General features: G+C 41.2%; 1 long non-coding RNA gene across 1 annotated transcript in view; it reads left to right on the forward strand.

Annotated features, from left to right (window-relative positions):
* The window catches only part of LOC309640112, a 38,429-nt gene extending 13,876 nt beyond the window's left edge, over positions 1-24,553 (forward strand). Inside the window, exon 2 of the long non-coding RNA XR_014252037.1 lies at positions 18,914-24,553. This is a non-coding gene — a long non-coding RNA (uncharacterized lncRNA). The remainder of the gene's footprint in view (positions 1-18,913) is intronic.
* The last annotated feature ends 1,178 nt before the right edge of the window (positions 24,554-25,731 follow it).

Below are 25,731 nucleotides of genomic sequence, written 5' to 3' on the forward strand. Positions count from 1 at the left end.
ATTTATACTTAAAAGTAGAGAACAGCCATGTATGTTGATATGGGTGATGTTAATTGAAAAGAAACACCAATCCTTGGTATTTGCATTAAAATAGTAAAGAAAATAAAAGATAAAAAAAAGATAACAATAGCAATGTACATACCAGTGTGTGTGTATATATATATATACATATACACATATATATATGTGTATATGTATATATATATATACACACACACACACAGACACCAGGCCAAGCTCTGAGTGCTTTTTATCATTAACTTATTATTTATTATCTCATTTATTTATCACCAAACCCCATGGAATTGGTACTATTATTATCCTCCCTTTGCAGATGAGGGAACCTAAGCCCAGGAAGGTAATTTTCTGAAGTTCTCACAGCTGGGAAGTCATGGAGCTTTAATCCAAACACAAGCAGAGAGCCTATGTTCTTAAAACTATTCCCCAGCTCCTTTTGCAAAATTTTGTAACTTATCTGACAAATATGGAGAAAGGAAATGAATGGGAATATGCTTTAATAATCTTACCATCACAACTTTAAGGTGTTTCTAAAGTGACCTGCATTAAGCCTTGGACAGAGGATGATGACCCCATGTTGACATTAACAGCAGCTCTGCTGTATCGGCAGCATCAGTAAGAAGAGCACCGATGCCATCTGTGACCTTAGTGGGAAAGTTCTGATAGTGATTAGTAATGTCTGCCACGGGCATAGGATAAGAGGGTAGAGGCACACACGCCACCAGGTATGTGCCTTTTATTCTTTCATTAAAGCAACATGTATTAAGGGCCTAGGTTGTGGCTGGCACTGTTCTAGGTCTTGAAGATATGGCAGGGAACAAGAAAGACAAGCTTTCCTTTGAAAGGGAGACATTAAAGATTGATAATGAAGTGGACAGTTAAACACATGGTAAAATTTCACATAGTAACTTCAGGTACTGGGAAGGAAAGTAAGGCACTGAAAAAGATAGATGTCACAGAACTGGGCAGCTGATGTGTAAGGTATCAGGGGAGCTATCTCTGGCGAAAGGCTATTTTAGTAAGCCGGAATAAAATGAGGGAGTATGCCCACAGGAAGAGCATTCCTCTAGAGCATCTGGAGGAACAGCATTCCAGGCAGAGGGGACAGCAAAGGGAGCATGGCATTTCCTTGGCATGCCATGAAGGCGAGACTCGTCCTAAGCCTTTCGGCCATTGACTTATAGTTTTAAAATGTACAATTTGTTCAGAAGTTTGTGCACGCGAATGCTGGGAATAGATGTTGCAGGAAAAGAAATAGTGTCTTGCATTTTTTACTTTGTCAATTTCAAAGTAAATTTCAAAGTTTTTGGAAATCGTTTATGAGAGGCACACACTATTTTTATAAAAGAAAAAAAACATTAAAATACTTTATAAATTGTATACATCCTGGCTCAATTAGTAGCACACTGAAAAGAAAAAGCAATAAAATACTTTATAAATTGTAGACATGCTATCTCAATTAGTGACACACTGAGGTGAGAATTTTGAGTTACTTCTAAATATTCACAGAGTGCTGGCCAAGTAGCTACTTACTAGTTTCCCTGTGGTTACCAGACAAGATTTAGAATGAGTTCGTGTTAAAAGTGAAAAGAGGGCTTCCCTGGTGGTGCAGTGGTTAAGAATCCACCTGCCAGTGCAGGGGACACAGGTTCGAGCCATGGTTCTGGAAGATCCCACATGCCAGGGAGCAACTAAGCCCGTGTGCCACAGCTACTGAAGCCTACATGCTGCAAATACTGAAGCCCGTCTGCCTAGAGCCCATGCTCCACAACAAGAGAAGTCACCACAATGAGAAGCCCATACACCACAATGAAGAGTAGCCTCTGCTCGCTGCAACTAGAGAAAGCCTGCACACAGTAATGAAGACCAAACAGAGCCAAAAAAAAGAAAAAAAGTGAAAAGAAGTTATGAGACCTCATCCAATTTGGTCCCCTCTTTCCATGATCTAGTTTGATGTTTTCCAAGTGGGAGCAACTTCTCCCCCGTGAGACATTCAGCAATGCGTGGAGATATATTAGTTTGTCACAATTAAAGGGTGCTACTGGCATCTAATGGGTAGAAGCCAGAGACACTGCTAAGCATCCTATAGGGGGAAAGATGGCCCCCCAAATAAAGAATTCTCAGGCCTGTCATGTCAATAGAACCAAGACTGAGAAACCCTGATCTAGGTAAGAGCATCATAAACAAATGGAGGTCGAATTCCTTTGCTCTGCTGATAGTCTGATGCAGTTGCTATGGAGACCAAGTGATGGATACATGCACATTCAGTGGCTGTGCAGAAGCTTCAAGGTCAGGGTGAGGGAAAAAGACAGATAGTAATTGAAACTGGAGAGGTACCACTAACTAGCAGGGTTCTGCAGGTGCTGACTAAATTATCCATCACACTTAGAGTTTGCACTGGGAGCGCCCCCTTCTGGAGCAGAGGAACTCCTGAGAACTCAACTTCCAGGTCGACCTGAGAATTACCGTCAAGGGGACCACCTCTTTGTCCCTTCTCGCTCACACTCAGAGAGGTCCCTGCCATGAGAGAGCTGGTTGTGAGAACTCTTCGAGAGATCTTTCAAAGCAGAGAGATATTTCAAAGCATCGGGAGCATAGGCTGGATGGAAAGGTGGTCTGGAAATTCAGAAAGATCTAGAGAGTTTCCTAACTTGATCATGGATCCATGGTGATATTTCTTCTTGTGGTAAATTTGATGTTGAAGCAATCATCTTGAATGTTTTTATTCCCTTCTGGCTTCAATTTTCTTCTATTTGACTTTATTGCTACCTTTCAGACATTTTTTAAAACTTGATATTGATTTTCTACCAGTGAGAATGGAAAACCGTGGCCATTTTCCTGGACTATTATTAGTGCTAGAATGGAGAAATGGAGGCATATCTGTTCAAGGAGAAAGCTCGGTTTACTCCTATTCATTCTCTCTCTCTCTCCCCTCTCTTTCTTTCTCTCTCTCTCTCCCTCTCTCTTTCTTTCTTTCCTTATTTCCTTCTTTCTTCCTTTCTTTCTTTCTTTCTCATGCCTCTCTTTTTGAAAGCTAAATATCAAGGTCTCATTTTACCTGTAATTGAAACTTGAACTAATGAAGATTATCAGGCTAACATCTATAAAGAAAGTCTTTAGTTATCAAAACTCAACTTGGCATACTCTATTTTATAAATTCCAGTTTTAAGGCTTTAACATTTTACATCACTAAAAAAAAAAAAGTCACACAGGGGTGAGTATCCAAATAAACAGAAACATTTTGTTTTGAAAGGCAATTAGCAATTGCATCAGAAGCCTGAAATGTGTATTTACACTATGAATCCATATTTCACTTGTAAGGATGTGTCCTAAGGAAATAATTTCAATGATGTAGTTAGCTATTGTTTTTGTCTGCCCAGGAAACATTATCGCTCCTTCTGTTACTGGTACCCCAAATTCCCTGGGGGATGACACCCCCCCTTCCCCACTGTCCAACCATGTGTTTAGGTGGACATGATGTCTTCCTCAGCTCAGAGAGAGCAGCCTGTGACTCAAGTCTGAGAAATTACTATATTTCATTCTTTTACCGCCATGATCTGTTCAACTGGAAACTTGACCCAGTTCAGTTCTAGGCCAGGCATGAACCCAAAACATTAATGGGACTGAGGAAATGAGAAGTTCTCTTTCAATCAAACTTATCACCGGAAGGGTATAAGGCTAGAAAAGCTAGGTTTCACTATGTGGAGAGAACTCTAGCTAAGAATGTGTCCACCACAGAAAATAAGAAACCTTGGAATGTAAACCTAGGTTAGACTTCTTTCCGTGTCTTCAACTAAGGTAGAAACGCATGCTGTCTGTGAAAGGTACAATACCATGGTACTAATTTAGCCATGCCATCAGTAATTGTACGTCTGAAGTCACAAGGTTTTTTGTGCTAACTATATACTCTCTAACATATTAAAATAAATTCCTATTTTTTATAGCCCTTTGTGTTTCCCAAATATCGCCTTTTATGTCAGCAGTTTTATGCACTCTGTAGGGAAGATGTCAGAGTGAAATGTCCTTTTCACTTCAAATGACATTTTCCATAAACCACCCGAATCATAATGTTACCGAACTCAGGTCTGGCTGTTCACCACTCAAAAGCCAGTAAAGAGGTAAAGTTGGTGGAAAGAAAAGTTTGCTTTTATTTCGGAGGCCAGCAACATTTAGTGTTAACTCTGTGCCTCTAAAATTCTATGGAAGATGGTCTAGACTCCCTGCCAGTAGAAGAGTTCTGATAAGTATCTACCTCTAAGAGGTCCTTGCATATGATTTGAAAGGTGGAAAAGAAAATAAGCCATTATTCTCCGGTGCACCTCTGGTGGCAGGTGCAGAAAAGCAGGTGGACATTGGTGGATGATGAAAATGAAGTTCCTCCATCATTTTCCTGGTTTCCTCCTGAGAATCAGATATTTGGGTGTTGTGGGCAGTGACATAGTGTAACAGAGCAGGACCCTATGGCAGAGGTCCCCGACCCCTGGTACTGGTCTTCGGCCTGTTAGGAACCGGGCAGCACAGCAGGAGGTGAGCGGTAGGCAAGCAAGCGAAGCTTCATCTGCTGCTCTCCATCGCTCCCCATCACTCACGTTACCTCCTGAACCAACCCCACCCCATCCGTGGAAAAATTGTCTTCCAAGGAACTGGTCCCTGGTGCCAGAAGGTTGGGGACCACTGCCCTATGGGACTTTCCTGGGACTGACCCCTCCACGTCCTCTACCTGTCTCTTGTTTGTAGAAAAACTTTAGCCTCCTAAGCCTTCCCCAAGGTCCAAAGAACAAATTTAATGAGAGAAGTGAGAAAATGCAGAAAGAAAAGAAAACAGTCAAGCAAGGCAAAAGAATAATAATTTAGCCATTCAACAAAGTCAAGAACTTTAGTTCCTCCTCAAAGACTATAGATAATATTCTGAGCCATATCCTTGAGCTGTTTTGCAGATGCTGAGACCCCCATTAGGTGGGAGAAGTTAACTGTCTGCTGCCCACAAGCACGTAGACCCTAGACTGGAGGGAACCAGAAGGTTGATGATGCTGACTCCCAATTACCTCACCACCAACCAATCAGAAGAAGGTCCACGAGCTGATCGCACACCCCACCACGCTCTCCCTCACCCTGTCTTTAAAAAAACCCTTCCCTAAAAGCCATCAGGGAGTTCGGGTCTTTTGAGCATTAGCTGCCCATTCTTGGCGCCTGCAGTAAACACTGCACTTTCCTTCATCCCAAACTGGTGTCAGTAGATTGGCTTTCCTGCGCTCGGGTGAGCAGACCCAAGTCTGGTTCGATAACAATAGGACTCGCTTGCCCAGTCCTTCCCGCTGTTGGGTAAACCTTTAATTCCCTGTACAAAGCAATTCCTCTTAAAAGCTTCTAGTGGCTCCAGACTTATTGGCTGTTTGTTGTAAGCACTACATTTTCTTTTTAATTATGGTAAAATACATATAACATAAAATTCATCAGCTTGGCCATTTTTAAGTGTCTAGTTCAGTAGCGTTAAGTACATTCATATGGTTGTGCAACCAATGTCCAGAACCGCTTTCATCTTGCAGAACTGAAACTCTGTCCCCATTAAACATTAACTCCCTATCTGCCCTCTTCCAGCCTCCGGCAAAACCTATTCTACCTTCTGTCTCCATGAATTTGATTTCTCCAGGGACCTCCGATAAGTAGAATCATACAGTATTTGGTTTTGTGACTGGCTTATCATCTCACTTAGGATAATGGCCCAACCCATTGTTTTTCAGTTTGTTATGTTTAATACATAGAATGTTGGCTGGAATGAAGGATGTGTTGAGACTTGATAGCAGAAGACGTATTCCCCTCCTAGAGTTCCAAATTGGCTCATCCATGAAAAGATTTCACATGATTCCTTTAGTCCTTGTCTTTGTAGTTTACTATTACCTTGAGACAGAGCATATCCAAGAGGTTGTTCATAGGTGGGGTTAATACGCCAGAGAACGACCCCTGACGCTTATGCCCTGGGAGACCTCCCCTTCCTGTGTGAGCAAGTGTCTGAATTAGACATACTCTCGCCCATTGCTGAGTGTTATCTAGACATAATTTCTCTTCAAATTCTGTTACTGGCCTTTGGCTACAAACAAATAAGTTAATTCACATCCATGTCAATAACTCAGTCACACGAAAATTGAATCAATGAATTTAATTAGATCTCCATGTATCGTTATAATTTGGCAATGATATCTCTCCTAGTGAGGTGGTGAGATTAATCACTGGATGCCAGAAATGGAACATGCTGATTTGTGAAGAATTTGACACAAATTCTGGAATGGGGATTGTCAGCCATGGGTTTTCTTGGACAGCGTTAAGGCCAATTACCATGAGAGGAGAAGATGACAGTCTGAATTTTATTACCTGGAGACTCAGAGTCAAATGTCCCAACATTCTGTATTGGCTTCCAGGCTTTGGAGGATGTTAGACGCCTGTTATAAGTGTGAAAAATCAGTGGTGCCTCACCTGTGGGACCACATCAAACTAAAAGATTTCTGCGCAGCAAAGGAAACCATCAACAAAATGAAAAGGCAACCTACTTATTGGGAGTAAATATTTGCAAATCATATATCTGATAAGGGTTTTACATCCAAAATATACAAAGAACTCATATACCTCAACATCAAAAAAACAAACAGCCCAATTAAAAAAAAATGGACAAAGGATCCGAACAGATATCTTTCCAAAGAAGACATACAGATGGCCAACAGGCACATGAATACATGTTCAACGTCACTAGCCAGCAGGAAGGAAGATAAAGTAACTTTGTTCAGTTCCGAAATTCAGAGTTACAACGAAACGGAGGTTTTCTCCTTATGTGTTCTTCCCTGACCTTGCACCATCTCTCCAGGAAGATTTCCTTTATAAAACACTAAATGTGACCACTAATATTAGTACAAAGAACATTAATGGAGGAGCTCAGGGCAGGCCAGGCTGAGAGGCATGAGTTCCCACCTTGACAAATGGGCATCACTCCATAAAAAATGCCACCTCATTTGCCCAATGTCAAGTAGACTAGTATTTCAGACATGGAAACTTTTGCCTCGCAGCATCAAAATAATTGAAGGCTGTAATGGCTCAGTACCCTGTTTAGAGTTATAATAACGGGATTTACATTATTCTTTTCCACGGGCACAAGGTCCCCAGATTTTTACAACTCCCTTTCCTTCGCCCCCCCATGCAATAACTAGGATGTCTTGTCACGCTCTTATGCAACAATCCTTGAAGCATGTCAGCTCCTGGCAACAAATGCACTTAGCCAGAAAATCATACACATCAACCAGCAAAGAAAAAATCCTGATTTAATAGAGTTTGAATTTGCCACAATCTGGAAGACACAGAGAGAAACAGAAGCTTCACCTGCCTGGCCCGTTGGTTGTTGAGTCTCCATCTGACCTGGAGGGATTATGAGGGGCCAGAACCTGAGACAAGGCACGTTCCTCCTTCAGATCGGCTCTCAGAGTTCCCTGACCTCCCCCTACCTGGCGCAGATCACAGGGGCAATCACACAACTATCTGTGTCATTGTTTCTTTCAAGAGTCACAATCTCAAATTCCAAAGCCACCAGAGAAGTGACATAGAGAGATGAAGTGGTCGCTTGGGGATCTGACTTAACCAAAGGAGGTGTATGCACCCCAATAAGGGGATCAGTTTGGACTCAGCTCCCGTCAACTGCTTCCCAACCAGAACAACCCACTGTTGATTGATTTTCTACATTTCCAAGGGCAGCAGGAACGATCACTTTTAATATACTTTTTATTTTAAAACAGTTAGAGATTAACAGAGTTACTGTGAAGATAGCAGAGAGTGTTTCCATATATCACACACCCATGTCCCCCCTATTATCGACATCTTACCTTTGTAGGGTGCGTTTGTCACTCTTTATGAACCGATATTAATACTTTTATCAAGTAAAGTCTATACTTTAATCAGAAGGATATGTGGTTGATAAGGTAAATGTTTTGGTATTTAAATGTTGATCTTTGTGGTAAGCAGAATAATTCCCCATCCCCGCCAAAGATATCTACATTCTAATCCCCAGAGTCTGTGAATATGTCACCTTACATGGAAAAAGGGACTCTGCAAGGTGTGATTCAGTCAAGGATCTTGAGATGGGGAGATTGTCCTGCATTATCCAGGTGGCCCAATAGAATCACAAGCATCCTTAGGAGAGGAGGGTAGGAGGGTCAGGGTCAGAGAAGGAGATGTGATGGAAGCAGAGGTCAGTGATGCAGCCATGAGCCAAGGTCCGTAGGCAGCTTCTAGAGACTGAAAAAGGCAAGGAAACAAATTCTCACCCAGACACTCCAGAAGAAACACAGTACTGATTTTATCCAAATACGATCCATTTTAGACTTCTGACTTGCAGAACTGAAAAAGTTTTAAATATTGTGTTGCTTTAAAATTAGATTTATGGTAATTTGTTTCAGCAGCAAATGATGAATTCGATCAGAAGGAAAACACCCTATCAGTCAAACACAAGTTCACCCCCTGACCTGCCACTTTTCAGAGGACCAGTGTCTGCTTGGGATGACACAGATCCTAATGTAAAATGAGATTACACCCCCCTCTGTATCACAGACCCTGGCACCATCCGTGACACATAGAAGATGCTCAATATATTGTATTTAATGAATGCTTTTAGCACATTAAAAACTACTAAGTAAATTATTAATATCCTCCAACAAGGAATAATGTGATTCTTTATTCTCCTTGGGCAAAAACTGTGAGAAACAGTGATTCTATTTATCTCTGGCCACTTGGGACTCCTGAAGTATGTACAATATCCTTATTTCTAAGCTACTTTAAGCACGCCTTTGATTTCTTATTATGGAACAAAATGAGACACACGCTTACGGTTTGCAGATGGAGTATCGTTACCGACAAAGTAACTATGCTTTTGAAAATGGCATAAGTGGAGAAAGCACCATTTCAGAGTTCATTGTCGGTCTTTCCAGTTTCAAGGGTCTAGAGAAAAAGAACTCCTTAGCCTATTTTCGTTTTTCTTAGCTAAGACTTTAACTGTGAAGCTTTTCTTTTGTTGGGCTTGGGGCCCTGGGATAAGTGCCACATGAGTTGAAATCTGCGCAAACATCAATGTCATTATGCTTTTACATGCTGGAAAGGCCAGTGTGTTACCTTCCTTTAGACGCTGTTCATCCTTTGGAAAGAGAGATCAGTTCAGCGTGAGGGGACGGCTACTGAGTCCAAGTTCGCACTGCTTGCCGCACAACAGGCCAATAAACCAAGAGAGAAGCTGTTGGGGCAATGAATAGCGACTTTATTTGGAAAGCCAGCAGACCAAGAAGATGGTGGACTGGTCACCCAAAGAACCGTCTTGCCTGAGTTAGAATTCAGGCTCCTTTTATACTCAAAGGGGAGGGAGTAAAGTCAAACATTTCCTGGTTCCCATCAGCCTCCAGAGGGGACGTGATCATGTCTTCCTGCCTGCAGTCATTCACAGGTGGGTCTGGTCAGGATGTTTCCTGTGAGCTAAACAAAGGTATTTCAGCTTAACACTCATTACATGGGAGGCGGGTTCCCAGAGATGAACCATAATGTATAATTTAAGCTTATAGACAACATCCCTTTAGTGATTAACCTGTAGCAAAAGCAATAGAACACAGAGGTTAAAGTAAAAGAAACAGATCCAATATGGAGTCAGATTTGTTTTTCCCTGTTACAGGACCACACACACGGAAAACACAGAAACAGGGCTTTGAGTATTGATACATTAACTTTCCCTTCCCAGAGACGCTCTGCTGGAAGAAAGGTCCTTTGGGATTTCTTTCCCCATCTCTGTCTCCCTCTCTGTCCCTCTCTGTTGGACATTACTGTGCGTGTTTTTCCTGTTCATGGAAGACACTCACTTTACCCCCTCCAGAGTCGTTACGTAGGCAGAGGCTTCCTGCGTCATCCCTGCCCATCCTGGGCACATTCCCTGATGTTCGCTGACATGCGGTCGAGTGCCTCCGTGCACATCCCTGGATCCTGTGTGGTCGCCTTTAATCCGTCATTCCCACCATCTCACTGCTATGGTTTCAAGCTGTCACTCTGTTGTATTTCTGTGCGTCTTGTTCTTCATAGGCATCCAGAAGAAACTCAGGGGGGATCCCTGAGTCCCAGAAGTGGCTTCTCTCTTTTGTCTCTTTCAGGAAAACCTAGGCTCTAAGTTCTAATTCTGCTGATGCCTGGCTCTGGCCAAGGTCAATCCCCCAGCCTTCACATCCTCATCTAGTAAGGAGATGATTCGCCTATCAAAGCTGTGAAGCTGGCTAAGTTCTTAGCTCCCAGGAAACAGCAGATGTAATTTTTCAATCATTCAGTCATTCTTTCATCAAAGCAGCATTCAATAATGGGCACCGGGGTACAGGAGCCTGAAGTTCAGGCTTTGAGCACAGACTGCTCTGGGTTCAAACTGCAGCTCTGCCGTTTACAACCTGAGTGAACTGGGTCAGCTCGTATATCCTTTCTTTTTGCTTCAGTTTTCTCCCCTGTAAAATAAGTGCTGTGCTGGTATTCGCCTCACAGGGTTGGTTTACAAGGGAGTTGAGTGTGTGTAGAGTCCTACACAGTGTTGACCTTTAGTAAAATTTAGGTAAAAATACTAATACTGTTAGAATTACAGCAAGGCTCAGTCAGCCTGATTCCAGAGCCTGCGCATTCACAACTGTGCCAAACTGCTTACATAATTATTGTTAGTCATAACAAAGTCTCTTTAATGTATTTCCATTATTCAGGTGGGGTATGTCTTTGATGCTGGTGGATTCAGTTTTGCCCCTGCCAGAGCTCTGGGTACCTTATCATATCCTGGGATCATCTGTGGGAGGGAGACCTGGCCATGGGGAGACGGCCCCCAGCAACAGGTGGGGTGTTACAACTCTCATGGGGAATTCAATCTGCTGACTCCAGGCCCTTTTAGGAAGCCTGGGACCAAAATTTCCACGAGTTACTCCTGACACCCGCTGGTCCTCTTGCCCCTGGCCCGGTCACTGATGCTGAGATCCAGATGGTGGTCATTCATGACAGCATAAGGATCTATATTGGGTCTGATAAAGGTTCAGAGCATAATTCAGCTTCTAGGGCTGGCAAGTCCGGAGGTTTCCATGTAAGCCAAGTGGAAAAACAAAACAGCTGAAACACTGAGTGGAAAATGCAATGGTCAGAATAGCACAGTGAATATGCGTCCAGATTTTGGAATCTGTCCTATAAATCTGTGTTCAACTCTCAGTAGCTGAACTGTATTCAAGCTAAATAACCCCTTTGTGTGTCAGTTTCCTTGCCAGCAAATGGGACTGAAATAGGACCTACCTGCTAGGGTTCGTATGCGATGCAATGAGTTAAGACATATATAACATTAGAACAAATCTCTGAACATTCCTTAATAAGCGAGAGCCATTATTAACTCTAAAAGTGTGAGCACATACAATCCAAAAAAGCTATTTAATCAAAGCGATTTGCTGCACAATATAAAATATATCTCACATTTATAAAACAAAATTCCTAACTGGCGACAGCAGCTATTTCCATTTTTTGTGTCTTTTTCTCCAGAGCCCATAGTTCTGCAGGCAGCTGCAGAGAGCTTTGAGAGATAATAAATGTGCTATACATACCAACTTCTTTGATTCCCTGCCTTTATTCTAAAATATGGAAAGGCTTGGGTGTAAATATGGCTGTGAAGTCTTTTATTGCTCCTATTAACGTGAAAATGTGCTTGTGTAATGCACTCGGTTGTGTCTAAACCACCCCTGCTCCTGCCTGATTTCACGTTGTCTGGGAAAGAGAAAATTGGAGCCGGTGCAGTAATCACACGTTAACAAGCACGCGGACGTTAGTGGCCCAAAGAGCTTTTTAGTGGATTAATTGAAAGTCTCCCTGTGCGAGCTGGAGCATCTCAGCTAGCGACACTGAACAGGCACATCTCACGATTAGTGGGGACAAATGAAAACTAAATCATGTGATACGTCCCACTGCCGACTATTGAATAAGAAAAGTCACCAGCCCGAGCTGTCCTCATTTCAGAACTTGGAGGCACTACAGACAGCTGCACTGAATGTAGGTTAAAGCCTGGATCCTATCACGAGGCCATCAAAGTTTAAGTCCTGGTTCCACTGCTTACTTGCTGTGTGACCTTAGTGAAGTCAGTTACCCTCTCTGTGCACCTGTTTATCTGCAAAGGGGAATGATGATAACAGCACCTATCTCATAAGGCCACTGTGAGGGCAAAGTGGGCCAGACTGTGGGAACACACCCAGAACAAGACCTGGAGTGTAAAGAACACAAAGTAAGAGTTAGCTATTATCATTATAGTATTATTATTACTACTATTGCATTGTTAAAGTCCTCATAGAAAATACATGGCATACTCAAAGCAGGATAGGATTTAATGAAGGCAGCATTTAAATGGATTTGTCAGGATAAGTAGACAGGGGATGGTTCCACACCCAGAAACTAGCATCAGAGGAAAGCCTTTACACCACTCCCCAGCCACACCCTAACCAGGGGGCCAAGAGGAAGCAACAGTTTCCAGAACAGGGAGAGGGGTGGCAATGAGAAGTTCTCATCCAGTGGGAACTGTGGCTTCTGTGAAAGCAACACAAATGATGCTAAATCCTGGAAGAGTAGGGAGAGAATGAGGGCCATAAATCCCTTGACCTCTCTCTCATCTTGACCCCCAAACCCCAGTGCCTCCCATTAGAAAATCTAACCAGAAGCCAGCAGGCAGGGGAGCCCAGTTGATCCATTATGAAGAGGTCAGCCTCCAGGTTTCAGAATGGTGCAGGGGGACACTGGGGCAAAGAGGCGATCTGGAGGGTGATTGGAAAGCATTCAACTCCAAGGACAACGGTCTTTGGACCATCTCTGTTATCTATGCAATTAGTATGAATAAACTGAGGAGATATTACCCATATAGCCACATACCCCACTGCCAAGAAATGCTAAAGGGACAAATATAACCGATATAAATATTTCTCATTTTTCCAATCTGTGAGAATTACTTAGTGCCTTTTCATTTGGGTTCTGGGCCAGAGTCAGGAAGAGTGATAATCCTCATAAAAACAACCTGAACAAAAATAGTGACAGCAAGTGGCATGTCTATAATACTTAACAATGGTCAAATTGTTTTCATGCATTTAAGCACATTTCAACCTTGTAAAAAATTTGTGGTAAAGGAGCTATTGATTTCTTTTTCAAAAATGTGGAAATTGAAAATGAAGTTTTCAGCTGGGCAGGATCAAACCCCACTGTTCTTGTTTAAATTTCTTAGAGAATGCATGGAGAAATGTTAACAATATAGAATGTGGTTTAAAAGTACAAGATGTAGAGTTTACTCATCTGTTTGTTTTATTTAAGTAATAAGTTGAGAGGTCTTGTGAGGCATCAAACTCCAGACACTGGCTAGCAAAGTTGTGGAGAAATTGGAATCCGTGTACACTAATGGTGGGAATGTAAAATGGTGCAGCAGCTATGGAAACCGTATGGAGATTTATCAAAAATTAAAGGTGGAACTAGCATATGATCCAATGATCCCACTTTGCGGTATATAACCTAAAGAATTGAAATCAGGATTTCAAGAAGTATGTACACTCTACAATAAGTGGGAAACACTTGAAATACATGTAATGTTCTTTACTGTTGATTTTAGGAAGTGGAGTATTCAACCGTAAGGTTTTCCTGTGGACAGCTCTTCTAAAAAATATTTCTTACGCCTCCAAATTCTGTATTTCTAGTATCATATTTACTACAAACATTTTAAAATACTCTTTTATTATACTAATACTTTTGAAAAATTAAATAAGGCATGAAGACTTTCAAAGATTGGTAGTTTTGTTGGGAAAAGTAGCCTAGGTTGGGAGGTTACTGAGAGCCACTGCAATTAACGACACACACCTGATGCTGTCTACTGCTAAATATCCCCGGAAAGGATCATTTAAGCACGCTTCCAGCCCTCCTTACTGGTCACTCAGAAAAAAATCTCCTTCTACAAGTCTGCTACCATTTATGATTGCTTTGTCACTTGAAGAATAGAAAACAACCAATGTTTTTAATGACCCAGCTGAAATAGTTAGCTCTGGAAGGAATATTTTACCTGATGTGCTCAGAAGTGTAACTCATGAAGTCTACAGGATACAATCATGGGACTATATGAGAAAGACATCCTTTAGATTTGGTGGCTGGACATAGAACCCAGAGCTATTACTGAGATGACAGTGCATTCAGATGCAGCATCATTGTGAATTCTGAGAAAATGACGGAAAACATCCGTCCTGTGGGAGGAGGAGCCTTTGAATTGACCGTGTCTAATTCTGGAATAATTCATTTTCCAACCAGTAATTCCAGGCACCAGCAGCAATATGGCGGCCTTTGTAGACACCTAGGGGCCAGGAGGGAAAGGGGTTATTTGCAGAGAAATTAAATTTGCATAAATATTTTAGCAAAAATAAATGGAGCCAACCACAGTCTTTGCCTGGATTGTTCCTCTTTGGCAGATGTTAATAGAAGTGGCCTGTGTTGTTGTGAGTCGTCCCGCTGTGAAAGCGGGTCTCTGGCACCCAGGAAAGGGCCTAGAGTCCCAGCTCATGAAATAACGCATGTTCCCCTGAAATAGACTCCAAGATAGAATGAGTTAAGACTTTTCTGTAGTCCACTTATTCAAATCACTACTGAAGATGGCCCCAAATATTTTCTAGAACTTCTAAAATTTCTAGAGATAACCCTTATTAGAACAGAGTGAAATCTGGATCTAATTAAATTCAGATGGGGAGGTGAAGGCAGAATACAACAAAAAATCAGCAACTCAATGTCAGTTCAAGCCATTTATAAAATGCCTGCCCCTGTCCTTGAACACTGAGGTCACTCTCACTCCCTGCTGGCAGAAAGTACAGGAACACTGTGAACTGGACTTCAGGTGAGAGGGGAAAGCTTTCATGATTTTTAGCTAAATACACGGGACAAGACAGCAACTGCAGAAGTCCAAGGCCAGGCTTGCATTCTGGAGCCCACCCTCTGGAATGGCTATAATAGGATCTGACTATAGAGCAGACAGCACCTAATGATGTAGCTTCCAGGCTCCTGGGTCCTGGTACTTCCAGCTCAGGGATGTGAACTTAGGTCCTTCAGGTGCATAAAAAAGGCAGAGGAAAGACCAGAAGAGCCTCAATCCCATCACTACACAAGTCCATTCACATGGAATTCTGCATAAACAGAGCCTCCCGGAGATGTACCAGGTGTGGGTGAGGGCCCGTTTGGAAATCGGACATTGCACAGTCTTGTAATTCTGTCTGGAAGAACTGGTCTGGGCTAAATGTCTTCTTCTGTCTTCCTTCCAATTCTGTATAATCAATTCCTCTCAATTTCATGAACTCTAAATATTCAGTTTTCCCCATAAACGGGATCTTCCATAATTCAATCTTTACTTACAAAGAATTCCTCCATTAGAGAAAATGTCTTTTAAATGATTGTATTTGTTCACACTAAGTGGATTTCTCCAATTTGTGACTGCTACTGAAATGCAGTTGGGCTCTAGCAAATAGCTGTGGATTCGAGGAGGTGGTATTTTCAGTTGGCATGAATTCTTCAGCTCTTCCTCATAGAGGAAATGGCTAGCAATGTGACTCTTTACATTTCCATTTTTAAATGAAGATATATGCTGGGCACATAGTGTGAAATCAACAAAATGCTGTTGAATAAATACTGTGGAGAAATGTTCATAGACCTCCAGAAGGGAGCTGAATTTCCCTGAAATCATCCCTGTTTTTGTTTCCAGGGCTTTATCTATTGAAAAATGCAAAATGTCTTTCCATTTCTTCTTTACATCGCACACAGACACTGTGGGGCGGCACCGTGCAGGCCTGCAAGACCTGTACTTGCCCAGTCTTGAGACTGAAGAAAGAGTCTGGAGTCAGCCACAGAGACATCAGTGGTTTAATGTGTAACCGAGTCCAAGCTTGCTCTGCTCGTTGTATGACAGGCCGATAAATCAGGAGACAAGGTGTTGAGGCAGGGAATAGCGACTTTATTCGGAAAGCCGGGCATCCGAGAGGATGGTGGACTAACATCCTAGAGTACCATCTTATCAGGGTCTGGATGCTAGTTTCTTCTATAGAGCAGAGAAGGGGAGGAGGTGAGGAAGTAAAGTAAAAAGGCCATAAGTCTCGCAAAACGTCTCATGGTTTGGCCAGCCTCTGGGAAGGGATGTGTTAATTTCTTCTTTTCTGCAGCCATTCGCAGGTGGGCAGGGGCAGGGTGTTTCCCTGTGAGCTGAACAAAGGCACTTTAGTTTAACATTCAGGCAGAGGGGCAGGGTTCCCCGAGGCAGGCCATTATGTATGCCTATAGCTATAGACAGAACAAAAGCAATGGCAACAAAGGTCAAAGTAAAAGAAACAGATCCAACATGGAGTCAGATATTGTTCTTCCCTGTTACAAACGGACAGGGCATCTTACATGTGTGAAGCAATGTCCTAGAGCAACACCCCAATGCGTGCAGCAGACGGCGGGCAGGACAGGGCAGCAGTCTTGTCTACCAGGAGGAAGGGGAGGTTACCAGTTATAGGGGGAACTGACCTCAGGGTTGGTTCATCGGTTGCCAGAGAAACCAGCAGAGGAGTACACCTCTCACTGCCCCTTTGATAAGCTCTCAGAGGGGAGATGTCCTGATCTAAAAGCTAGAACAATCACTAGCTGGGGCCAAGGTCAAGTATGTAGGAAGGTCGATCACGTGAGTGGGTGTAGGGGTGTAGGTGAAACAGACACTGTCTAGCAGAAGAGGTACAGAGAGCAAGAGAACAGCCATCTTGTGTGGCCTGATCATATAGACACACAGACAGACACACACACACATTTCTGAATAGAAATGTCAGCTTTGGAAAACTCTGACATACTAAATAAAGCACTGTATTTGTAATTTCTGTAATGATCCATATAACGTATGCGCAGACATTCTGGAATTTTTATGAATGACATAACTTATTACTGAATATAGACTTCTTCGTATCTGCAGTGAAAAGCGTTGGTCACATATCCAGAATCTACTGCCTTCTGACACCTTCTTTTATGAGGAGATTTTCACGTCTGTTCATGGCCCCTGGAATTTCTGGTGCCATCTTGCTACTAGTGTAGAGAGGAAGGCAACCTGAGGTTGGAGAGCAGAAAGATGAAGGGACATGTCACATGGCCGAGCTGTTGAATGTGTCAACCCTGGAGCCCGACTTCCTACCATGGAGCTTTGGGCTTTTCAAGGGAGATGATAAGACCCCTTATTGTAAAAGCCTGATGAGTCAGAATTTCTGTTGCTACAGCTGCAAGCGTCCAACAGATACAACATCTTTGTAAATGGCTGTGCCCTTGTTATCCTCTGCAATATCTCTATTACAACAAACTCGTTGTATTAGAGAAATCCATTTTTCTTCTCAGAAATCTGTAATCTTCTTGAAGGCAGAGACTGTGGGGTTTTTTTGTTTTTTGTTTTTCGTTTTTTTTAATTCTTTAATGCCCAGAACCAGGCACAGTGAATACTTATGAATGTTTTATCTTTTAATTAAATGTAGGAATAACTGTCAATATTCTTAAGGCTTTCTTTTCAAGTATACTATAGAAACTCTTTCTCTTTTGGGCTCTGAAGAATACAGAAGTAAATAAGACTTGGGTCTGTCTCCATGACCTTTCAATGTAGTAGAAGAAGCAGATGTGTGTTTAACGAGGTATAATCCATTCCAAAGTGTGAAGACCATTGTGTTATTGTCTGTCAAGCAGGATTGTGTTTATCTTCAAGTAACAGTAAAATTAATCACAGTGGCTTACAACTTAGTGCTTTATTTCTTCTCACATAATAAATGTCTAGAAGTTGTTGAAATTAGTTCAGCAGTTAAAAGAAATTAATTCCCTGCAAGACTTTGGGGTTTTTTTCTCATGGTTGCAAGATGACTGCTGCATCTCCAGCCATCACATCATAATCACAGCAAAAAAGAGCCAGAAGAGGTGATGCCAGTCATGCATCCCCTTTTATCCAAGAACAAAAGCTTGCCAAGAAATGTCCCACAGAGACTCATGCTTAGGTTTTGTTGACCTGAAGTGAGTCAAATTGCCCCTTCTATCTTCAAAGGAGACCAAGTAAAAAGGGAATAGAACTGTCTGTCATGTTGAAATGACATAGGGGCATTTGGATGCCATAGGTCCACACTCCCATGTCCCCACAGTACTTTAGCTATATGATCTTACATCCTCCTAGTAACAACCCTATGAATTAAGTAACCTTATTGTTCTATTTTTTAAAAATTAATTAATTAATTAACTATTTTTGTCTGTGTTGAGTCTCTGTTGCTGCGCACGGTATTTCTCTAGTTGCGGTGAGCTGGGGCTACCCTTCAGCATGGTGTGCGGGCTTCTCATTGCGGTGGCTTCTCTTGTTGTGGAGCACGGGCTCTAGGCGTGCGGGCTTCAGTAGTTGCAGCACATGGGCTCAGTAGTTGCGGCTCACGGACTTAGTTGCTCTGCGGCACGTGGGAGCTTCCCGGACCAGGGCTCAAACCCGTGTCCCCTGCAATGGCAGGCGGATTCTTAACCACTGCGTTACCAGGGAAATCCCTGTTCTAGTTTACAGATGAAGGAAATGAGACTCAGAAATGTCCTGGAACTTGCAGTTAGAAAGTAGAGATCATCTAATTGAATAAATGTAACGGAAGGGGCCAGGTAAGATGGGTCAGCTCTGACCAAGACGACCTGAATGTTTACCTCTGACTGAACATTACATAGGCTCTTCCTCCCTCTTGGCTCCTGACGTCTCTTTTCTTAGAGCATTTACTTTAGAAAACTTGTAATGGGAAATTCTTTCTCTGCTCTTTTGATATGTAATTTTTTTTTAAAGCCTCTTTTCATTTTTTCATCCTAGGAATGGACCTGGGAGCCAGCCCTTTGAAAAGTAACATCAAGGAAGATAGAATTCTCAGTCTCCATGGGAGGGAAGAAGCCAAACTTTAGTAGGAGCCTTGCTCCAAGCTGTGAAAGTCCCTCCCACCATAAAGATATGAAAAAGTCCATATTTCTTTGTGTAAAGTCAATTAGCACACACAGATGACCTAAGATGCCCCTTCCTCTGCTCTTAAAAATTCTCCCACTCTTTGTTTCAGTGAAGTTGAGCTCTGAATGAGTTCTGGTGTCTCTACCCTATCACAATAGCTTTGGATAAAGTCTCCCCTGCCTTTCAACATTCGTCTAGAGAAATTTTTTTTTTTGACAGTTCAAAACTATGCACTGTAAGGTACATTGGAATCAAGTCCTAGAAACTCAGATGCATGCACAGACCAGGTAGGCAAGGTAAGTTTGGCCAGATACAAGACAAAAAAGAATGGGAGTTACCATGAGATGCTGGAGATCCGATTTCCATCACAGTAGATTAAATAGTGATCCTCCAAAAGGTAAGTCCAACTCCTAAACCCTGGTACCTGTGAAGCTTACTTGCAAATAGGATTTTTGCAGGTAAAATTACATTAAGGCTCTCAGAATGAACCTATGGTTACCAGGGTTGGGAGAGAGCTAGTTAGGTAGTTTGGGATTGACATGTTCACACATCTATATTTAAAATGGATAACCAAAAAGGACCTACTGTATAGCACAGGGAACTCTGCTCAACATTAAGTAACAACCTAATTGGGAAAAGAATGTGAAGAAGAATAGATACATGTATATGTATAACTGAATCACTTTGTTGTACAACTGAAACTAACACGACATTGTTCATCAACTATACTCCAGTATAAAATTAAAAGTTTTTAAAAAAAGGCTCTCAGGATTTAGAGTGGACCCCAAATCCAACAAGTGGTAACCTTACGGTTGGAGAAAGAGATTTGAGAGGCAGAGGCAAGGGGAAGAAGGCTATGTGAAGATAGAGGCAGAGATCAGCGTGATGCAGTCACAGTCAAGGAATGCCTGGAGCCTCCAGGAGCTACAGAAAGCCAGGAGGATTCACTCCTGGAACCTTTGGAGGGAGCTTGGTCCTGCAGACACCTTGATTTCACAGTCTGGCCTCCAGAACTGTGAGAGAATAAATTTCTGTTGTTTTAAGCCACCAAGTTTGGATAATTTGTTGTGGCAGCCTCAGAAAATGAAGACACCTATCTAAAAACTCCACGGTTGTTACTCCAATGAAATGTGGTCCTCGATTTCACAGATGTACCAAGGGGTATCAGATATCTGGAGTTTGACGCCATATGTGTTTATTTTTTTTAAATTACTTTAGTTGGTTTACAATGTTGGGTTAATTTCTACTGTACAGCAAAGTGATTCAGCTATACACATATATACATTCTTTTTCACATTCTTTTCCACGATGCTTTATCACAGGATATTGAATATAGTTCCCTGTGTTATACAGTAGGACCTTGTTGTTTATCCATTCTATATATACTAGTTTGCATCTGCTAATCCCAAACTCCCAATCCATTCCTCCCTCACCATTCCCCTCGGCAACCAACTATTTCTGTTTCATAGATAAGTTCATTTGTGTCATATTTTAGATTCCACATATAAGTGATATCACATGGTATTTGTCTTTCCTTGTCTGACTTACTTCACTTAGTATGATAATCTCTAGGTCCATCCATGTTGCTGCAAATGGCATTATTTCGTTTTTTTTATGGCTGAGTAGTATTCCATTGTATATATGTACCACATCTTCTTTATCCATTCATCTGTCAATGGACATTTAGGTTGCTTCCATGTCTTGGCTATTGTGAATTGTGCTGCTATGAACATAGGGGTGCATGTATCTTTTTGAAAGAGTTTTGTCTGGATATATGCCCAGGAGTGGGATTGTTGGATCATATGGTAGTTCTATTTTTAGTTTTTTGAGGAGCCTCCATCCTGTTTTCCATAGTGGCTGCACCAACTTACATTCCCACCAACAGTGTAGGTGGGTTTCCTTTTCTCCATACCCTCCAGCATTTGTTCTCAAATATCTTTATTTTTCAAGGTGGCAAACAAGTCACTTTTTCTTAGTGTTTTGCAGGTCAACACTGCATGAGGCAAGTAGATAAGGAACAGGTCTCCAGGGGCAAATACACCCTCCAGATAGCAGATTAAGACCTCTAGATTTGGGAATTGGTTTTGGATTTGATCTGCATCCAATTGTTCCGGATGAGTTCTCCTTACACGGTTGAGTTCCACCTGATGGGGCCGGCAGTGGCTGGTTCTGAATATTTTTCACAGTCGTCTGAACTCAAGGTGGTCCAGAGGGACCACCTTTCGCTACTTAAGACATGGACTCGTGCCCATACCTGGAGGCATGGAAGGATACACTTGGATAACTGGCCCACAAATGATTCCCACCTATTAAAGGCTTTATCAGTCTAAGAAATGAACCTATTTTCACCCTCCCCCCACGTCTTGGCTTTGTAAGGTTTTAAACCTCAGCTTTGATTTATGAGTTCAAGAAGAAAAAAAATGATAGGAAAATATAATTTTAACCCTTCCTCGTAACTGGAAGCCAGACTCCCTCGCTGCTGCGTGGCCATTGTTCCCATTAACTTAATGAGAATTTCAGTACAAAATTCAGTCCCAGAGTCCATGCTAGATGCCCACAGTCTGGCTGAATTTTAATATTTCATGGGCTATCTCAAAACCCTAAATAGACTCTCAGAAATGTGTTTTGCAGTATAACAAAACGATCATCAAGTCTGACTTAAAGATGCATCTTTTTTTCTATAGGCAGTAATGAAGCAATTGAGAATTTCTTTTAATTCTCTGTATTACTATTCTCTGCCAGTTCAATTAAATGCTTTTATGTCGAGAGACGAGAAATCATGTGCTTTCGTTATGGAGGGATTGAGTCACATGGACAGATAGGGTCTTTTTAATAGATGAGAGCTGTGAATCAACATCCACAAGACCCATTGTCAGAAATCAGTGGACTTTTATTACTTTTGAAGTGAATCACAGGCATTTTCCCACACTGGAATTTATTTTGTTTGTCTGTTTGTTTTGTTTTCTAATAAATCAGCCATGAGGTAGTGGTTTCATGGGGATTTTGCACTCCACAAGGGCAGATACCACGCTTGCTTAAAAACCCGTGTTTGCTCATTACCTTTCACAGTGCTGGGTACATAGCTGGTGCTCAAATTCACAGGTTGCTGTTTCTGCCAAGTAGTTTGTGTTTTAGGGACTTCAGAATTCTTCAATATATTGGTGTTGATAAGGGGTGATGATATGCACTGGAATGATCTTGAACTTAGAGATTAGTGACATGTGTCTTAGCCCTTCCTCTGAGACAAACCTACAGACCCTACATGGGCTGCATTTCTCACCTGTAAATAAAATTCTTGGAGAAAGTCAGTGCTGCTAAGACAGAGGACACGTGCTGTGCCTGGAACTCAAGGTGATTTCAGGTGGCATCAGCCGTGACATGAAATAACATCATGAGGATTTATTCCCCACTGGCAACCTCCTTGAGCCTTGGTGTGACACGGAGAAATAGCCTTTTTGGTGACAGCAATTTTTAACACTTTATAATCTCTTGTTTAATAAATGGAGATATGATCCATGCTCAGAATTTTGGCAATAAGACTATATAGCTAGAATTTTATAAATTTGTTCATCTTTATTGTATTTATTTTTATGGCAAGACATGGCAATTTTTCCACTTCGAATTTAATTAAATGCCTCTTCTTAAATAAATGGATTTAAGTACAACAATGGGTCAGTTTATAGATAAATACTAAGAAATAGAATAGGTAGACCTCAGGTGTGGCAATATTTGTAGGTGGGACATACAACACTGATATTCATTAAATTCTGCAGACTGGTCTTAAAACCAGATCTTTCTGTCTAATATCCATTCACTCTTTCTTCCTCACTAAAAGTGTCCTAAGTTTGGGGGAGTGGAACAAGTATATCTAAAGAAACCTACCAACAAACAAAAACCACCTGTAGCAATTTCTCTTGCAGGTAGACATTGCCGTGTGACTCAATTGTGGCCAATAAGATGGAAATGAATGTTGTGAAGTTGTTAGATAAGACATCCAAAGAAAACTATGGTAAAGAGCTGACTCAGATGGCAGGTGTCCTTTTGCTTTTCTCCCTTTTCCTGTCTGGAATACTGAAGTGATGGCTGGTGTCCAGAAGCCATCTTGTGATAGCTAGGTAATCTTGAGAATAAAAACCAGAAAAGAAAAAGACAGGATACGCGTGGATATTGGTGGCAGTTATATTCCACTGGACTAGCCCTGCTTCCTACCTTTGGATTCCATAATATGGGAGAGAAAAATAAACCCCTATTTTGGGGGAGATCTATGTTATCTGCCACTGACCAGAATTCCCAATTGGCAAACCATCAGCGCCCCAAAATGTTCTTAGTTCCTACATGTAAAGCAGACATAATCCTTACCCCATTATTCTACTCACACTCATTGACTCGGTCAGCCTTCCAAATCCTCATCTTTAGTGAATAACAAAGAAATTTATTTCTCTTTGTTCCACATTTCAGTGGGTAATATTCTTTATAACCAGGAAATCCTTGATAGTTCCCTTTTTTGAATCTAATTCTTAACCCAAAGAGACTCATGATTTATAAAAGGACCAACTCCTCCGTGAGTCCTGTCCTGCTTCCCCACCTGATACTAATGACAGCGTCCTCTCAGACTGAAACATCTCTGCTTGCTGTCAATCAATGAGGAATACATATCAGAGCATCATGTCTCTGAGCATCTATTAACAGTGTGAGACTTTTCTCTCGAAAGGAACATGACCACATTAAAATTAAACCACACCAATCCTTAACTAAGATGAAAACAATTTTTTTTGGTAATTCAATGCAATTTTATTGAAGTTTTAAAAAAATTTTATCCATTATTTTATTTGCATTTTCTTCCGGTTTTAGTGAGATATTGAACTTAAATGAACATCATCTCATATAGATACAAAATTAAAGAAACAAAAATATTTTCCTTGAGATGAGAACTCTTACGATTTATTCTCTTGACAACTTTCATATATGACATACAGCAGCGCTCATTATATTTATCACGTTGTACGTTACATCCTTTAGTATTATTTATCTTATAAGATACAGACCTTATATCCTGTACCTTTTGACTGCCTTCATCCAGCTGCCTCGCCCCCGTCTCTGGTAACCACAAATCTGATCTCTTTTTCTATGAGTTCTTTTGTTTGTTCGTTTTGTTTGTTTGTTTCTGAAATATTATCAAGCAATTTTTAAACCATGTTTTAAGTGAAGTCCTTGAGAAAGCCCAAGAAATCACAGAAATTGAAAGATGACTCCAATCCAAACACATTTTAAATTACCAGCACTGTTGAGGTGGTGGAGGTTAGTGATGGTTGATGGGATTTTCAATGCCTTATGATCAAAAGCTCCATATTACATTGAGACAGGGCTAGAGTTATGTTTTAAAGCCTGGATATGGTTACAAACAGTGCTGAGTAAGTTCCAGCTTCTCTAATAGCTTTTGAAATGGCACATCATTTCTTTTTTTTTTTTTTTTTTTTACAGCTTTCATCAATATATTAAGGAGAAAAACTTTCACAAACAACCTTTTAAAAGTTTTTTGCTTAATCAAATTCAGGTCTATTGAAAAACAGACCTTTACAACATTACTAACAATTATTTTAAGAGTATTAAAATGATTACAAATGTTAAGATCACCATGTTGATCCTGTTCAGATATTATTTCTTCAACTGTGAGATAATTTTCAGAGATAAATGTCAACTTAAAAAATAATAGAGTAAATCAAGTTTCCCCACTCTAAAAAAAATTATTGCTCCCTTCTTATATGATAAAAATAAAGTGAAAGATCTCTCATTTCGCCAGCAAAATTTAAATTTGCCTGTCACTAGTGTTTTGTCTTCTCTTACAAACACCTATGTGCCTGGAATAGAATGTTATTATGTCGACTGTTTGGTGGTGAAACCATTCTAACAAGGGAACAAACAGGGCACAGGGTTAAAATGACGTATGTAGGTAGTAAACTAACATGTTAATAGGTGCCCAGGAAAGCAATATGAGTGAGAATGGTGGGCGATTATAAGGCATTAGGGAATAGTGGGGATTGTGGTCAGCAAGGTCGCCCATGCTTTGCCTAAAACTGAGGCAACTGGGACAGAATTCCAGATACATTCTTTGTGAAATCTTCAATTTGCAGGGAAGGGTAACAAACTCTTTGTATTTCAAGCACTGTCTGGATAACAACAAAAGCCCACTTCTGTGACCCATATCCCAGCCATGTGTCTGCAGGAGACTCAGTGACCTCAGTCCCTTAGGACTAGTGAATAATCAGAGTCAGAAAACAAAAAGGGGGTGTGCTCCTGTGAGACTGGACTACTGATCTCATAAGAATAAAAAGATAAAGAGATGGGATTCCATCTTTCAATTTACCTTCCTTCTCAGAAGTCAGTCTAATGGCTGGAATGAGGACTTGAATCTAATGAAAGATGGGAATTTTTTCTTTTTATTTATTTTTTTAAATTGAAGTATAGTTGATTTACAATGTCGTGGAAAGTTGACATATTATTAACTCTGTGTTTTAATTGTTATCAGCACACCTTGTAATCTACACTCAGTCATCACCCATCTATCTACATAAGAATAATTCTCCTAATTTTCCTCCCTTCTTCCCATCAATAAATAGGAATCCAAGATAACGATGATCAATTCCCACTACCTGGCTCTCATAACCTATGCTGTGTACACAAGTCTCTTA

Source organism: Balaenoptera physalus (assembly GCF_965194825.1).
Source record: "Balaenoptera physalus genome assembly, chromosome: 12".
Lineage (NCBI taxonomy): Eukaryota > Metazoa > Chordata > Mammalia > Artiodactyla > Balaenopteridae > Balaenoptera > Balaenoptera physalus.